Raw genomic sequence first — 12,476 nt, 5'->3', positions numbered from 1 at the left:
TAAGAGCACAGTTAGACCAAAACCCAGCTAGATTTCTAACCGCATGTTAATATTCTTAAGGATTTCGCTCCATAGGCTTAATTGCTTACTTGGAAAGGTCATATCATTTTACACTGAAAGTGAAGCACTTTTCCTTCATCTAGTTCCTTGCAGTATCAGCGGTATACACTCTTAGTAAATTTCAAGAGCTGCGTACTTGCTTCAGAAACAGGAGGCAGGGAAAAAAACAGATTGGGCTCCTTGTTGGAGTAGGTTAAGGAAGGTAAGAAACACAATTAGGGTAGAGAATTGAGAGGAATTCTTGCAAAGTGAGGGGAAACAATTGAGGTTGTCTTAAAACTTAAGAAGGTCAAAGTAGTAATTTTGACTTTCATTCCCCAGCAGACAGAAGGATATGGGGAACCCACAGCTTAGCTACAGCGAGAGAGTCATGTAGAATCCTGGTTAGCCATTGTCTCACTTAGGAATGCTTTTAGACGCATGTAACAGAAAAGCTGATTCACACCAACTATTTTCATACAGCCATTTATTAACATGCTTAAAAAGAAGACCGGAGGCATTTGGTTGCTGATATTGGTTTGGCTGTTCTCCAGTGTTATCATGAACCCTTGTTCTTTTCATTCTTTTGCTCTCCCACTCTTGGATATTCTTGGCCTTGGGCTTTTTGTCTCCCAGTCACAAGCAGATTACCACGGCTCCGGTATCATGTCTGAATCCAAAACAAGACGGGGGAAGTGGCAGTGAAGAGACTTTCCTCTTGTGTCTTTCTTGGTTATGAGGAAGAAAGATTCTCTGGAGACCCAATGGGCTTGAACTTACTTGTAATTGACTAGAACCATGTCACATGATGATCTCTAGGTGGAAAGAAGACTGAGAAGCAGGTATGTAGTTCACTCTATTATAGTGAATAGAAAGAGCGAAAGTTTTTGTGAATAACTCTTGAGTCAACCAAGAATGTCTGTCATAAATTTTCTGAACACATTTTCTAATAAGAAAACTGTTTTATATCATGGTAGAATTTCTGTAGCGTTATGGGTATGAGTTAAAACATTTAATCTAACTTCTATATCCTATTATAAATACATTCTGAATGTCACACTGTTGACATAAAAGTGTACCATTGGAAAAAATTGCTTGTAAATTGGTTTATTAAGTTTCATGTTGTCAAAATGTCTAAACTATGTATGTCGATGAATTTTCTGAGTGAATAGAGATATATGGAATAATTCTCCTGGGATTAAGAATAATGTTACATGGGAAATCTTATTTAGTTCCATTGTAGAGAAACATTTAAAAAATCCAAGATGGGACTTTAATTCTCTTCTTTGCTGAAGTACCTGGTGCCTAAATAAGACTTGCACAAGAAGAAGGAGAAACAATAACAACAATGGTTTGAATCACTTGTTGGCTTGGGTTTACATACCCAGGCCTCTTCCCTGAGAGATAATATTTCCTCCTGGGTAATTTGAGTAACTGTTACAATGAATAGCGAGATCTTGGGCCTGAGAGGAGAGGTTCACTTTTAGGCTCTCCAGTGTGAAAATGGAATGAGCATTTATTAGCGTATATTCCAATATCATGGGTGTTTTTTAAAAACTAAAAGTAGAAGTTTTGATTAAATTTATTTTAAAATCTATTGTATCAAAAGAAATATGTATACGAAAACTTTTTAAGTTGAGTAGAATTAAATTGAAAATAAGAATCTTAGTGGATCAATATCTTGGATCATTAAATCTTGAATGTTCCCTCAGAGAATGCTTAGGAAGTAGGTACACAGACTTTGGGCCTGTAAGCATATTCTAGCATCTGGAAGATTTGATTCAGTTAAAATTTGTTGGTCCCGTGGTTTGTATCAGGTACTATGCTGGACTACATGGGGTATAAATTAGACCCTGTTCATGCTCTCATTGGGTTTATAATCTTTAGGGAGACAGACATACCAGGATTGGGAGTCAGTGGAGTGAACATTAGACAAAGTGAGCACAGATGCCACCTGAGCTTATAAAAGACTCAAAATGGGTAGGGATAGGTTGTCAAAGATAGTTTCCTGGAGGAAGTTATTGTAGGCTTTTACTTAAACACTTAATATTTCTTTCTGGCACCACTAATTTTCTTTGAAACAACATTATCCACAATTCTCCACTCTTTTTAGATCTGGAGGAGTTCTAGTCTCCTATGATTTCTTTTTGTCTCACGCTATTTAATTCCCAGCACATCCTTTTCCTCATGCTAGCTTTAAAACAGAAAGTTCACAAGATATGCATATACCTGGGTCCTCAGGGCAGGTTGTTACAGTTCTTCAAAGCCCCCTTGAGAAGGTATGGTTTTAGATCCTTAGTCATCTCAATTCCTCTCTCCTGATCAATGCTTATTTTATTTAATTTGAAAAACAGGTATTAATTAGCTGTCTGGTCATGTTCTAGTTTTTTTTTAAAATAAAAAATTTATTTATAACTAGTGACTTCTAAAGAACCAAACTTTCTTTTCCTCTGAACTCCAGATATTATAAACCTCAATTGAGCAGAACAAGAATACCTTAACAAGAGATTTATGTAGTAGTTGCCTTACTTATATCACTGATGAAGTTTAGCTCTTTTCTTTTTATTATTCAGTTTGAAACCTTTTGCAAATTTTGATATTTTGGAAGTGAGGTAGATCCCAGAACATCATTACAAATATTTTGCTTAGTTACCTTACCAATCTTAACAATTCAAGGCATGAGATGAAAAAGGAATACAGGGCTAGATTAGTACCTATGCTGTAATGAATAGTCAATTTATGTTTCTAGGATGAACAAAGTATTTGAAGATACTCTTTCCTTTGAATACTGAATTATTATCAAACATCTTATAAAATCACAGTTTCAGAATAGAAGTTCTAAAAGTCTAAAGGAAAACACCTCACATTCAATGATTCACATTTTTAGAAGGTATTAAATATATTGGATATTTTTGGAAGTAAAGACCAAAAATAATGGTAGAACATAAGTCATAGAGTAACCAAATTCACATGGATGTGGTTAGCTCTTGCAAGAAAATGTTAAACATGACCCAAGTCTAAGAGATAAAATTAAGCACTATGTAAAGGTTTTGGGTGGGATGTGGGGGAAGGGCAGGATCCTAAAAAGGAATCAGAAAAAGCAAGTCAGCTCCAATGTGTCAGAACAATGAGAGGAGAGGGTGCCATTTTGTCATGCAGAAAAAAGAGAAAACATTATTTGTGGCTAAATACATTAAAATGCTTATTTGACATGCAAGCATTGATAAAATAAAATAAAAGCAAGCAAGTTTTGAATAAACTGTGTTCAGATTATCTGACAATGTTATTAAAGAGCTATAGGAAATTCAGTTGCTCAGAGAATGGCCATCTGAAATGCATCTTATTTTGAATAAACCACTATCAACTTAATAAGAGTTGACTGGAAATGTTTGTCACATGACAGATGGAAATGATTCTCCTTTTTGGAGTGTTGTGATGAACATCAATGGAAAAATAGAACAGAATGTTAAATTTTTATACTCCTGAGGCTGGATGACTGATGCCACAGCAATGACCAGCACTGGGTAAGTGCTTTCAATTAGATTTCAGTTTGTCATGCCTACAAGCCACTTTTTCTTGGGTCTTGTAATTTCATATCCCTGGTATTGCTGGGATGTAATGCTCTCTGGGTCACATTATTGGCATCCAGGGTTCAGTAATGTTAAGAAGCCGTTGAATGTATGATTACTGGTACCCATGACAAAAGTTAGTGCATCCATGCCCACAGATGCACTAACTTATAGATACCAGTTATAGATGTTATAGATACCAGTACTTCTCATCAACTTTGAGCATTATAATCACTTGAGAGTTTTTAAAAATATGAAGTCAGAGTTTCACTGTAGACCAATCAGACAGTCTCTGGTCTTAGCATTTTCAAAAATCTTTCCAAGACATATACTGCCATCAACTATACCTGTGAGTGCATATATCTCAGCTACCAGAATGTTTGTGGGCAAATTGTCTAAGTACATACTGCACAGTCATATTCAACATGCATCCAAGAACCAGAAAAAAGTAGCATGTTGGTTATATTTTGCATCCCACGATTCATGCACGATCACTCTTTGTTGCTGGTAGAGAGGCCCATGGAAACTTAGGGTTGGCTATTAACATATTATTGCAGCTTGAGTAAAATGTTGTGGGAAGGAGGCCTCTTTTCTCCGAAGGAGGGGGGACAGTTGAGAGAGTGGCTTTAGGGAAGCCTTGGGGGTAGCTGCTATTTTTCTCCAGGTGTTTGACGTGACTGACGGCCCCTGTCTGAACTTCCTAGTCATTTGCCATTTCATTAGCTGCCAGGTTTTCAATTTCTGCCTCTTGGAAGTTACACCGCTTTGAACAAGTCCCCACAGTAATTGAATTTGCCACAGAAATAGAACACTGGAAAATTTCATTTTCTTCTTCCCTGCATGAAGGCAAGCAAGCGGGCAAGGCATCCACACATATTCCTTCTGGGCTGCTCCTCTCTTGTTCACAGGCTCCCATTCCCAACCCTTCCCCCCCATGCATTCACTAACCCTCACAACCATCCTGCTCCCAAAGCAGGTATACAGTCACGCAAAAAAGGCCTGCTTTCAAATCATCTCAGAGTGCATCAGCCTGTCACTTTGTAATTTTCTTCTAAATGCCTTCCACAAATAATGGTTTTCAAAATGAGCATTAACAGGCTTGATTACATGAAATTGTCCTTTTAATTTACACCAGGATTCTATTGATCACACAAGTGCAGATTAAAGTGTTCAATGAAGCCCGTGATGAGGTATTAACCAGCTAAGGGTCCTCCAGGGGCCGCCAGGGAGGCCAGGAATATGCTAGAAGTGTACAGTTATTTCCCCATAATGAAGTGGCACTATGCGAAGGCATGAATCGCTGGCAGGAAGAATAGATCGGAGATGATGAGCTCTTCAAAGTCATTTCTCCCTCACTCATTCAGCCTCATGCCCAGATCCTCTTGCGATTCTTCTGCATTACTTGTCATGAAATGCCAGGATTTACTTAGCCAGCTGATGCAATTTTTATGACCTTATTGCTTTTTCACCATGGTAATAGTTTTGAATCAATTTATCAATCCAGCGGTGCCATCAGACATATTGCCCTGAAGATCAAGTCCAGGTCATTCCATCAATTCACTGCGGTTTACGAAGATAGAGAAAAAAGCCAGGCCGTGCGGGCTATCAACTTCAAATGGCTTAGTAAACATGCCTCGGCTGCTTTAACTGCTTCACTTCTGACTCTGGACCTTTGTGCTTATGCACAAGACCACCCAAATCAACCCAACAGATCTTGATTTCGGTAGGCACAGCTCCAAAGTAAAGAGGCCTGGTAGAGCAAGCAGCATCTCTGGAAAGTCCCCAAGCAAAGTGGTTGGATCAGAAGTTGAAAGTGTGGCTTGGTCTTGCACACAAAACCCATTGTGATATGCTACCCAGGTGACATAGCTTTGGTCTCAGCAGCCCGAGGACTGAGCAGTCGGCGAGGAAAAGGAAGGAGAGTGTGAGGTGTACTAGTATTCCTTTCGTAATAGGTTTTGCAAAGGGGTTGGGATTCATAATCCAATCCATCTTTTCTCTAGAGGGGCTGCTAGTCGGTGATAATGGTTTCAAAAGATGAAAAACCTGTAAGTCATTTTTCACAGGATGAAATGTCATTGAGGGCAGGGCATAAAGAAAGAATAGCACACTTATTGGAAGAGATGATCTCTTAGGAAGAGAATGAACAATCCTTGCTCAGGGGACAGAAGGTAGAGGTGTGATAGGTGTCAGTCTGGCCATGAAGTTAAGCTGTTAGTGTTTGAATGGGTAAAACACTAGGTGTCTCTCAGGAATTTAGTTTAGTCATTACATTGGCTGTATTCAGAGAGTCCTCTTAGTTTATTTGTATATTCCTAGTATTTATGCATTATGTCAAAATTTGAAATCCCACAGCCCAGATTCTGGTAATAACTTGTTTTCAGAAAAAAATGTGACAATGAATTTAAATATTGTTAAAACATGTATTGTTTGAGAGGCCTTAATAGAGATTAAATACATCCTATCAGCTTTGTGCTTTGCTTGGAAGCTGCTGTATTCAGCTTTAAAATGAGATTTGTCAGATCCCAAGCTTATGTCGATTCCATAAAAGTTTAATGATCTACTTCCAGGTCTAGCAACGTTTAGGATTTATTTACAGTTTCTATTATAAAATTTGTCCAAAATATACACATTCCCCCAAAGAATTCTGAGCTCAAAGGCAGAAATATAAATGCACAAAATGAAATATAGCAGATGGTAAAATCTCTGTGTGCTAGGCAGTTTTTTCCTCTTTAATCTGCTTTCTTTCAGTTTACTTTTCTTCTCTATTTGGTAAATACTGAAGGAGGCAAGAGAGGGCCTTTTGTTCCTAGGGAACCATTTAGGGGTATCTGTTGAGCAGATTGAATATCATAGGAAAAGATCATTAATGAAGACTCCTCCTTCCCCCTGGGTAGTTAGCACACTTGGAGTTGGAAATCAAGATAAGAAACCAGGAATTGTTAAATCATGAAATGTGAGAAGGAAGAAACTTTAGCAGTCATCTAAGGCAAGCCCTTCATTTTGCAGACGAGGAAACAGCAATCTTCTACTGGAGTTGGTTGGTTGTATATGGTCCTCTCATCATAAAACTCGATGACTCGGAACCTTTTACTATACAGCCTCTGTGCTGAAGGCACATAAACATCTTGCTTCAAAATCCCTTGACTTCCTCAAGTCCAGCAATGGTGATATGCACCCTCACCATCCTTCAAACATGGCAGTGTCTGACACCTCATCAGTTACATTGGTCATTCTCAAACTTTAATCACCCAGGGGGCTTGTAAGGAACACAGACTCCGAGGCTTCATCTCCAGGGATTTTGTCTGTATTCTTATTCTGTGAATCAGTAATCTGCATTTTAACAGCTGATACCAGTGCAGGTGTTCCAGGGTTCACATTGGCTTTAAATGCTGACTTTGCCACTTAATTGGTTATATGATTTAGAGCAAGTGGCTAAATGACTTAAATTCTCAATTACATCTATAAAATGGGCCTACGAGTACCTATCTTATAGGATTGCTGTGGTAGTTTGTGATATTATCTGAAAAGCATGTAGAAGACATTTCCACAGGGACTACCTTCACTGCTCTGTGCATGTAATTTAGGCCAATATACAATTTTCTGTGTGACAGTTAAGAATGGGAACATCTGATTATTCGTGCTACTGATTTGGAGTCCCTCCATTATTTTTTTGCTGAGTCTCTGTGGGGTATTCACAGGTAATGATGTCGGGTTCACATTTTTAAGTCAGTCATTCTCCTTGCTCTTTATCTGATGTTCTAATCTTAGGGAGATCATCTTCTTGGTGGTTACTGGCTGTGAACATGCGTTTACAACTTTTGAGGTACCAAGGAGACTAATTATTATAAACATGACTAGAGGCCAAGTGCATAAATTCATGCTCGTAAGGGGTTCAGCCTGCCCACCCTGATTGGGGCCACCTCAATGGGCCAGAAGGAGGGGATGAGAGAGGTTGGCCGGCTGGCTCTGTCCCCTGGCCAAACTCCTGGTAGAGGGGCCAATTTGCATATTAGCCTTTTATTATATAGGATAATTCTCAATGTCTGAAATTCATTTCAGAGCCAAACAAATTAGGATAAAGTAAGTTTAAAAAAGACCCAGTTTTAAGGAGTCATTTTCTTAAGCCAACTGGCTTCTTATGTAGCTGAGTCTCAGCTTCCTCAGAAGTGGCAATCCAACGTATGAGGTTACCTTTCTTGCTCACACATTTTGTAATAGAGATAACATGAGCTTATTTGACTTTTAGTAAACCTAGGTGGAATAAAGTATTGTATTTAATTCTAATAACTCTAAAGACATGTCTGCTTTATTTAAACTAACAAACTTAAACTAGAAGTTTATCCTAGATCAAGTAACCTTGACAGCATTTGGTAAGACTCAGAGTCTCATGAATGTTTGTTATGTTATTTTATTTTTTTAATCTTAATTTCTTTATTGGTTAAGGTATTACAAATGTGTCCTCATTCCTCCAATAACCCCCAACCTCCCCCCTCCCCCCACTCATGCTCTCATCTCCTGTTGTCCATGTCCATTGGTTTGGCTTATATGCATGCATACAGGTCCTTTGATTGATCTCTTCCCCTTACCCCTACCCTCCCCTACTTTCCCTCTGAGGTTTGAGCATCACCACAGTGTAGTATTCCATTGTGTAGATATACCAGGGTTGTTGTTTTTTTTTTTACTGCATTTCTGTGAAATGTCCCTCCTCCCCCGCTCCCCCAGGCATATCCCTGGAGGCCTATCCCTACAGAAAGCAGATTAGTGACTGCCTGGGGCTAGGGTGGAAGGACAGGGAGGGGCACTGGGAAAGGGAGGCGACTATTAATGGGTATGGGTTTAAAGTCCTACAATTGGCTCCTCTCTGAGGGGGCGTGGTTGGACTCTAGGGTGGACCCAGCCAGCTTAAAACCCTGCAGAGGTGCGGCAGCCCACTCTGTGGTAGCTGTTAAGCGTGGAGGCATGGAGGAGTGCGCTTGCCTCTCTGGTGTGGGCTCTTCACAGGGATGTCAGTGTCCTCAGAAGCGCCAGGGCCCAGCTGAGAGGGCAGCGGCCGAAGGAAAGCCGGGCCTGACAGAAAAGCACCTCGAGGCTGACGCAGCAGTGCGGCGCTGTGCAGGGAGTGGAGGAATTGCAAGCCCCATGTCGCCCCCACACTGCTTGCTGCAGGACCTGCCGATGGAGATACTGGTGGAGATCTTCGCCTCGCTCCCCGGCACCGACCTTCCCAGCCTGGCCCAGGTCTGCACCAAATTCCACCACATCCTGCACACCGACAGCATCTGGAGACGGCGCTGCCGGGAGGAGTTTGGCGTTCGTGAAAACTTGCAGAACCTGGAGGTGATGGGTATGTCTTATCGAGAAGTCTATGCGAAGCTTTTCCCATACAGAAACATTTTGGGTTTGTGGCAGCTAGATACTGAGGGCTATAGAACAATAGTGAATGTAGTGGTGGATGGTTTATGCATTACTGGTTGGAGGTACAAGCCTTCCCTTAACACCCATGTGGATGACCCAATGCAATTCGAGCCCTCGTTTAGAATTCGCCTGATGGAGAGGAAACCAGCCACGGTGGAGTGCATGGACGACATCTACTGCTTTTCCAACAGCCGCCACATGCAGATTCAGAAGAACAGGTTCAGCATCCAGTGGATCAAGAGAGATCACCAAAAGGATTTAACAACGTGGCTTAGGAAAGAATGGCGGCTGGTGCTGGAGGACAGACTGCTGTATGACTGGCTGACCTACCGCCGCCTCTATCTCCCGCCGAGCCACCCGGATGACCTCATCAGGCCAGGCCTCTTCTACGGCAAATACGATGGTTTCGGCCCTATGATTGCCGTGCTCAGCTTCCATGGGAAGTATGCCAGGGTCACGAAGATCACGGGAGACTCCATGGGGACGTTAGAGATCCACCTCATGCGCCGCATCCAGATGCCAGATGGCGAGATCTTCCGCAACTTCAACGAGCTCTCCCGTGTGGTCCAGGAGATTGACGAGCAGGTGGTCTGGGAGCAGCAGCAGCTGCAAGAAGATGTGACTGAGGAAAGCAAGGGCCATGACTGGCAGAGCTCTGCTCAGCCCAGCGTCGGGGAGTCCGGGACTGCAGCTTTGGAGAAGCAGACTGTCCCGTTTGTCCCGCCTGTGGGCGTGCACTCAAGAGACCAGAACTACCCCCGAACCTGCAGGATGTGTTTCTATGGCGTTTACATTGGTCCCTTAGCTCCCTTTGGCTACTCCAGGCGCTACCCTGGAGTCTTCATCCTGTTGGATGAGAACCACTTCGAGTTCATCTGGCTAGAGAAGAAATACTTCATCCTGTTCAGTAGAGTCCAGAACACCTTCCAGAATATGGAGGCACCATCCCCGCAGGCCTTCCTGGAAATGCTCTCGAACATTCAGTCCGGACCCCTTGGGAGGAGCAGCTTGCATGCACTTTGAAGATTTGACCTTCTGACCTGGTTACCCACCTTTGTTTGTTTTTTTAATCCTCACCCGAGGATATTTTCCCATTGATGTTTAGAGAGAGTGGGGGAGAGAGGGAAAGACAGAAATATTCAATGTTAGAGAAACACATCAGTTGTTTGCCTCCTACCCAAGCCTGGACCAGGACCAGGCTGGGTAGGGGCCAGAAATTGAGGTAGAAATAAACCTTAGACCAGTGGTCTCAACCTTCCTAATGTCGTGACCCTTTAATACAGTTCCTCATGTTGAGGTGACCCCCAATTTCCTTGTTACAAAGTGAACATAATTAAAGCATAGTGATTAATCACACAAAAAAATAAAGACATCTTAGTTAATAAAAAAAAGAAGAAGAATGGTAACATCTACATCTAATCTAAGTTAAAGGTAAGCATCATCCAAAAAAACCTTTATGATATATCAGTAGGATTCTCACATTTAAGTATTCCTTTGTGTAGTAAAACAGTTCATAGATTATGGTGAGACAATAACTCTCACTGTTTTAACAAATCAGTGATTTTGTTTGTAATAGCCTATCTAATAACAGCAATATGCAAATTGACCATCGCTCCAACACAGAAGATGGCCGCCCCCATGTTGTCAAAGGTGGCTGCCCCATATGGATACAAGATGGCCAGCAGGGGAGGGCAGTTGTGGGCGATCACACCAGTAGGGGAGGGCAGTTGGGAGGGACTAGGCCTTAAAGGAAGAGCAGTTGGGGGCAATCAGGCCTGCAGGGGAGGGCAGTTAGGGGCAATCAGGTTGGCAGGGGAGCAGTTAGGCGTTGATCAGGCTGGCAGGGGAATGGTTAGGGGGTGATCAGACTGGCAGGCAGAAGCAGTTAGGGGAAGTCAGATAGTCAGGCAGGTGAGCGGTTGGGAGCCAGCAGTCCTGGATTGTGAGAGGGATGTCCTAGATTGGAGAGGGTTCAGACTGGGCTGAGGGACAACTCCCCCACCCCCCCTGTGCATGAATTTCGTGCACCAGGTCTCTAGTATAATAATAAATAACACACTTATGGATTTGTTAGGTGCCAAGTTGGGGGCCGGAATGGGAGAACCTAATGTATCACTTCAGTCACATGTTCATCTCTCTTCTTCTAATCCCAGTTATGTTTTTACACTGAAACATACTTAATCTAGGTGACCTCATCCTTAACCCTTTTTCTGCTAGAAACTTGTCAGTTGACCTTCCTTATCTTTCTCCCATCCAGAGCTTCTTGACGGCCTAACATTTGTGTAGCCCTATGATAGGTACATGGAATGGTGTGCCCAATGTTTGTGATAGACAATAAGCACTGAAGGAATTTAGATGAGGTAGAGATTTCTGTGGGCTGGAGGGGTTAGGAAGGCCTCATGAAGGTGGTGGGAATTGAACTGCTTCCTGAGGCATAAGAATATACTGGAGTTGGTTGCAAAAGGTCCTGCTTAATTAGAAGTAAAAAAGAGTCAGAGGTTAGAAGAGTGCTCTCCAAAGGGATTTAAAACAGAGCATTATGCTAAGTGAAATAAGCCAATGAAGGAAAAAATACCACATGATCTCACTTATTCATGGATAATAGAGACCATTATAAACTTTTGAACAATAATAGATACAGAGGCAGAGCTGCCTCAAACAGATTGTCAAACGGCAGCGGGAAGGCCGGGGAGTGTTGGGGGGCAGGAGGGAGGGGGGAAGAGAATCAACCAAAGGACTTGTATGCATGCATATAAGCATAACCAATGGACATAAGACGCTGGGGGATAGGGGAGGCTAGGGGACTGTCAAGGGCGGGGGGAAAAATGGACACACATGTAATACCCTTTGTAATACTTTAAGCAATAAAAAAAATTAAGAAAACAAAAACAAAAAAAAACCTGCGCAGTAAAACGCAGGTTATTTACAGGTACTGCAGATGTTCTAAATGTAACTTTATATGAAAATGTATTTTAATCTTTTTAGAAAAAGTAACAAAGTATACACTCAAATTTTGTATTTGCCACATTATAATATATTACTTATCACTTGTGTGACGTCAGTTTATTTATTTCACTCTGGCCTGGAATAAAATTTCTGCCGCCATTTTGTCTGTATTCAGAGAGCAATGTGAGATTGCTAAGAGAGCTAATATAAAACTTACGCCTTTTTCAGCTTCTTATCTGTGTGATTCAGGACTTTTTTTCTCAATAAAGTGCAATAAATAAATTTGCATGCTGCATTTGAGAGCTTATGCATGTATATTACATGCTTATTTGATAAGACCACAACTGTTATTTGACTTCTCCAATTTAAAGTTTTTATAAATTCTATGATTGATCTACTTAGAACCTTTAGCTATTTTATGAAGTGTCTTTTGGGAAGGCTCATCTATGAAAAAGCAAAATAAAATTCTGCTGCTGAAAATGTTGAAGGCCATAGCCTAAGGTC

At 41.4% G+C, this 12,476-nt stretch overlaps 1 pseudogene; it reads left to right on the top strand.

Moving 5' to 3' along the window:
* The first annotated feature begins 8,359 nt into the window (after positions 1–8,359).
* On the top strand, positions 8,360–10,072 carry LOC102773735 (annotated as a pseudogene).
* The last annotated feature ends 2,404 nt before the right edge of the window (positions 10,073–12,476 follow it).

This window comes from Myotis davidii, unplaced genomic scaffold, assembly GCF_000327345.1.
Source record: "Myotis davidii unplaced genomic scaffold, ASM32734v1 scaffold420, whole genome shotgun sequence".
Taxonomy (NCBI): Eukaryota; Metazoa; Chordata; class Mammalia; order Chiroptera; family Vespertilionidae; genus Myotis; species Myotis davidii.
This window is presented reverse-complemented; position numbering and strand designations above follow the sequence as displayed.